Here is a 6,389-nt window from a genome sequence, read left to right on the forward strand (position 1 = left end):
AAGCAGTTGCGTAATAATCACGTGACAGTCATGAGACTTTAGGTTCTGAAACTTTTTCGCTGCCATATTTATTATTCCCTTTATTTTCGACGAGAAGCCAGTCGGGACCTTCATACTAAGCAGGCATTCAAAGAAGATTTCCTTCTCTTCTTTGGTAAGAGCATAGTTGGTAGGACCTTCATACTGCTTTGGAGGCATGTCGTCTTTTTCGTGCAAACGTTGCAAGTCCTCCCGTGCCTCAGATGTATCTTTTGTCTTTTCATACACGCCCAAGAAGCCTAGCAGGTTCACGCAAAGGTTCTTCGTCACGTGCATCACGTCAATTGAAGAGCGGACCTCTAGGTCTTTCCAGTAGGGTAGGTCCCAAAATATAGATTTCTTCTTCCACATGGGTGCGTGTCCCTCAGCGTCATTCGGAACAGCTAGTGCGCCAGGACCCTTTCCAAAGATTACGTGTAAATCATTGACCATAGCAAGTACGTGATCACCGGTACGCATGGCGGGCTTCTTCCGATGATCTGCCTCGCCTTTGAAATGCTTGCCTTTCTTTTGACATTGATGGTTGGTCGGAAGAAATCGACGATGGCCCAGGTACACATTCTTCCTGTAGCTTCCCAGGTATATACTATCGGTGTCAAGTAAACAGTGCGTGCATGCGTGGTATCCCTTGTTTGTCTGTCCTGAAAGGTTACTAAGAGCGGGCCAATCGTTGATGGTCACGAACAGAAACGCCTTTAGGTCAAATTCCTCCTGTTTGTGCTCATCCCACGTACGTACATGGTTTCCATTCCACAGCTGTAAAAGTTCTTCAACTAATGGCCTTAGGTACACATCAATGTCGTTGCCAGGTTGCTTAGGGCCTTGGATGAGAACTGGCATCATAATGAACTTCCGCTTCATGCACATCCAAGGAGGAAGGTTATACATACATAGAGTCACGGGCCAGGTGCTGTGATTGCTGCTCTGCATCCCCGAAAGGATTAATGCCATCCGCGCTTAAAGCAAACCATACGTTCATTGGGTCACTTGCAAACTCATCCCAGTACTTTCTCTTGATTTTCTCCACTGCGACCCGTCAGCGGGTGCTCTCAACTTCCTGTCTTTCTTACGGTCCTCACTGTGCCATCGCATCAACTTGGCATGCTCTCCATTTCTGAACAAATGTTTCAACCGTGGTATTATAGGAGCATACCACATCACCTTCGCAGGAACCCTCTTCCTGGGGGGCTCACCGGCAACATCACCAGGGTCATATCGTCTGATCTTATACCGTAATGCACCGCATACTGGGCATGCGTTCAGATCCTTGTACGCACCGCGATAGAGGATGCAGTCATTAGGGCATGCATGTGTCTTCTGCACCTCCAATCCTAGAGGGCATACGACCTTCTTTGCTGCGTATGTACTGTCGGGCAATTTGTTATCCTTTAAAAGCTTCTTCTTCAATATTTTCAGTAGCTTCTCAAATCCTTTGTCAGGCACAGCATTCTCTGCCTTCCACTGCAGCAATTCCAGTACGGTACCGAGCTTTGTGTTACCATCTTCGCAATTGGGGTACAATCCTTTTTTGTGATCCTCTAACATGCGATCGAACTTTAGTTTCTCCTTTTTGACTTTCGCATTGCGTCCTTGCATCGACAATGACCCGGCGGAGATCATCATCATCGGGCACATCGTCTGGTTCCTCTTAATCTTCAGCAGCTTCACCCGTTGCAGCATCATCGTGCATATCGTCTGGTTCCTCTTGATCTTCAGTAGCATCACCGTATTCAGGGGGCACATAGTTGTCATCGTACTCTTCTTCTTTGCCGTCTTCCATCAAAACCCATATTTCTCTGTGCCTCGTCCAAACATTATAGTGTGACATTAAACCCTTGTAAAGCAGGTGGGTGTGAAGGATTTTCCGGTCAGAGTAAGACTTCGTATTCCCACATATAGGGCATGGACAACACATAAAACCATTCTGCTTGTTTGCCTCAGCCACTTCGAGAAAATCATGCACGCCCTTAATGTACTCGGAGGTGTGTCTTGAACCGTACATCCATTGCTGGTTCATCTGCCTGCATTATTGCCGGTTCATCTGCGTGCATTATATATAATTAAGTGTGTCAAAAATCATTACAGAACATCATGAATAGATAATTAAGTGACCAAATTAATAGAAGTTCATCATCACATTAAAATTAAAATACATACATAGTTCTCATCTAACAACATAAAGCTCTGCAGACTGCAGAGCATCTAAATTAATTAAACCATACATTGAAACTATGTAAAACATTTCAATGCGAAAACAAATGTGATCATAATCGCAACCAATGTAACAACTGATCCAACGGCATAATGATACCAAGCCTCGGTATGAATGGCATATTTTCTAATCTTTCTAATCTTCAAGTGCATTGCATCCATCTTGATCTTGTGATCATCGACAACATCCGCAACATGCAACTCCAATATCCTCAATTTTTCTTATTTTTTCCTTCAAGAAATTGTTTTCTTCTTTAACTAAATTTAACCTCTCGACAATAGGGTCGGTTGGAATTTCCGGTTCAACAACCTCCTAGATAAATAAAATCTATGTCACGTTGGTCGGCATAATTGTCATAAACAATAAATAACCAATAGTTATGAAAAGATAATATATACCACATCCGAATCATAGACAGGACGAGGGCCAACAGGGGCGGATACCAAAACCATCGCACTATATAAGATGCAATAATAAAAGTAAGAAAATTATACAAGTATCTATATAAACATACAAGTAAGAATATTTTTTTCCTTTCAGAAAGAAGATAAGAATAAGAGGCTCACTATGGTGGTGCAGGCGATGAGATCGGCGCGGGCGATCGACGGTGGTGAAGACGGGGACGGGACGGGACGGGCCGCTGAACCTAGACAAATATTAAGGAAAATGAAGCTTGGAGGTCGAGCTTGGAGAGGAGAAAGCTTAAGTAGTGTGGCTTGGGCATTCCATCGAACACCTTGTGTGCATAGGAGGTGAGCACCACAAAGCTCTCCCCTTGCCGGCCAGGAAAAACAGAGCAGTGGGAGTGCTCTGCTCGCGGGTGAGGGGTATATATAGGCAACTCATTGGTCCCGGTTCGTCCCACGAACCGGGACTAAAGGGCAGCCTTTAGTCCCGGTTCATGCCACCAACCGGGACCAATGGTGGTGGGCCAGGAGCGGGGCCCATTGGTCCCGGTTCGTCCCACCAACCGGGACCAAAAGGTCCAGACGAACCGGGACCAATGGCCCACGTGGCCCGGCCGGCCCCCGGGGCTCACGAACCGGGTCCAATGCCCCCATGGGTCCCGTTCTGGACTGAACCGGGACTAATGGGCTGGCCCGGCCTGGACCATTGCCCCCTTTTCTACTAGTGGGAGCAGGTTTTTTAACCCTCGTACTCTCAAACTATTCATGGGAATGAGGCACACCCTAGATGGTCAAATGTTTCCTTCCCCATGAGAATTGCTTATGAATCACACTCTCTCCGATAATATTAGGCTTCCTATATGGACTTGTCTTCCCAACTATTATTAGCTACTGGAAGTGATATGTCTAGGTATACCTATAAAGATCTATCTTGTGGACCACTAACCAAAACGGGGTCCATGTTATGTGAGAATTTGTAATGCGTCTGCCGAGAGAGGCAAAGGAGGAGCTCGAGCTCTCAGTTGTCACGGTGGCAGCAAGGAAGCTTTATAGGATTGAGATCTAATATGATACCATGAAAGAGATATTGGTGGGAGGAGAGAATTTTGGGGAATATCATACAGGATTGCAACCAGCAAGGCTACAGAATTTATAGCGCAATGGAGAAACGTTAGGGATTACACAATTCCCTTATGATCTACAGGTGATATACAATTACAGATATGCAAAGATATCACTAGCACCTGCAAGGAAAGATCAGTATGATCCTGTTTATATATTTGTTCTCTAACAGCATGGCACAACATTCAACGAGCGAAAACACTCCAGGATCTTCCTCTGCTTCATAAAATTCTGCAGCAGTGTCCTGGTCGTAGTTCCTTGCCACAACAATCTTTAAGGAACCTAAAAGTCAAAGTCAAAGGGTAAGTGTGGTTGGGGTTGGAAGGTGGCATGATCCAAGGCTAAAAAATTGTAAGATAATGTACCTCGAACTTCTCTTTTATTATATCAAGTGTAACTTGTGTCTCCAGTTTGGTTTGTGTATATGCGTTGATCTTGTTGACTTCCTACAACATTCAACATTGGAACATAACTAGCTAACCCACTGATAACACCTCAGAGTAGGATATATGAAGTAAAGTAGATCCCATCTAGCATTATCCAGAACATACCTCGATGAATCTGCCAAGGTTGGGTCTTCCCCCAACGATATCGTAGTTCTTGATGCCAGAAAAGGATATCTGAAGCCTTTCGATGAATGGCACATATGCAATGTCAATCTAGAAAGAATATTTCTCTCAAAAAAATAGAAAGAATATATATGACAGCAAAACCATGTATTTCAAAAGCACAATTCTTCTGAAATCTTTTATGAGGTTTGGCCATGGACAAGAGGAAAGGGAACCCCTGATGTAGTGACGTACACATACCAGACTGAACTGGCCAAGGAAGAATGGGCCATCGCTGAACTTCCCTAGGGCAGCTTCTATTTTATCAACAGCGGCAACTAATGATAGATGAAACAAGGTGAAATGTGAGCACAAACTGCATGCAGCCTTTCAATATAGAACATCTCAAACAAACAAACATGTTGTAAGTAGTGCATTGTTCTGCTGTTTTTGTTTACCAGCTTCGTCGGTCACATCTCCCTTGGAGCGTAGGCATGAGAAGAAAGCGCTGGCGTTGAAACTGTCACTGTACGCAAGGAGTTCCTCAGCAAACTTCTTCTTTGCAGAATCCTGGTGGTTCACCACATCAGGAATGCAAACTTCAGTTCCACTGAAAACGAGGAACATGTGTATGTGTCTCTTACATGATGGAGCAATTCTGGGCCATCGAAATTGTCGCCGATGTACTTAAGCAGATTCAGGCTCTCTCCTTTCACTTGCTTGTTGTGCTCCAGGGCAGGTACCTGTATGTCCAACATAAAGAGATGTGTGCATGAAAAGAAATGATAAATACTACTCCCTCTGTCCCGAAATAACTGTCTCAACCATAGTACAATTTTATACTAAAGTTAGTACAAAGTTGAGACACTTATTTTGGGACAGAGGGAGTATATCACATATATACAACTCCCCCTATTCCTAAATATAAGTCTTTTTAGACGTTTCAAATGTACTACAACATACGGATGTATGCGGACATATTTTAGAGTATAGATTCACTCATTTTGCTCTGTATGTAGTCAGAGTCTCTAAAAAGACTTATATTTGGAAACGGAGGGAGTACCTTGTTCTCTGGGTAGACCTTGTTCTTGTACTAGGCTGGCCTGTCCATGAGATCTAGCGCGACTATCTTGATCTTGCCCTGCAAGCCCTGCACATGAATCATATGAGAAGGAAGGAAAGTCCACTGAAAAGGGAAGAAAAAAACACTCCCACTAGTGCCTGCTTGCTACTCCCTCCTTTCCAAAATAACTTTGTACTAACTTTATACAAAGTTGGGTCATCTATTTTGGAACGGAGGGAGTACCTTGCAATTTCTCGCGATCCAGACGCGCTGCGCGTATGGGCAGCGGTACGCCACGTACAGCCTGAACAAGACAAGAAGAAAGTGAAGACCAACAGGATGAATATGCAACCGAGGAATGTATTTCACGTGTTTGTACCTGGTGGTGCCGTCGAAGAGGGAAGGGGGCTCCGAGGAGGCGGAGGTCAGGTTGGCGGGGAGATCTTCTCCAGCGGAGCTGCGAATGCTGAATTCATTAGGAGGCCGAGAGATTGTGCGCCTACATGACCGGTACGGCAGCACCGGCGGCCATGGTGACACGGTTCAGGGCCATGGCGAGTGCTGTGCGGGTCAACTGACAGTGGTATGTAACAGAGGTGGCAATGGAATGGAAGAACGAGACTTGCTAGAGACAAAACCAGTTGGATGCAAGGGGGAGAGAGACAAAACCAGTTATAGACTTGCGGGTCAACATTGCGATACCACCAATCTCGGTGTTGACCGTCTCCAAGTCTCGTTACAAGTTTTTTGTTTCTGAGCAATGTTGTTGCCGCCAGTCCCTCGCCGCTGCTCTCCTCGCTCTATGCGTTGCCGTGGCTCGAACCAACGAAGGAGAAAGGGAGGAGAGGAGGATGAACACGAGGACACGGTGATTTTTTCGGGCGCACGAACGCCGCCGGCCGCACGAACGGCCACTTGTTTCCTTGTATTCAGAGGCTACATCACGGCTACACCGGCGCACTACATCAGTACACAGCGGGGCTTTTTATACACGGCTG

At 45.4% G+C, this 6,389-nt stretch overlaps 1 pseudogene; it reads right to left on the reverse strand.

Annotated features, from left to right (window-relative positions):
• Nucleotides 1–3,854: 3,854 nt before the first annotated feature.
• On the reverse strand, nt 3,855–5,944 carry LOC119344008 (annotated as a pseudogene).
• Nucleotides 5,945–6,389: the final 445 nt, after the last annotated feature.

The sequence above is a fragment of the Triticum dicoccoides genome, unplaced genomic scaffold (genome assembly GCF_002162155.2).
Source record: "Triticum dicoccoides isolate Atlit2015 ecotype Zavitan unplaced genomic scaffold, WEW_v2.0 scaffold150257, whole genome shotgun sequence".
Classification (NCBI taxonomy): domain Eukaryota; kingdom Viridiplantae; phylum Streptophyta; class Magnoliopsida; order Poales; family Poaceae; genus Triticum; species Triticum dicoccoides.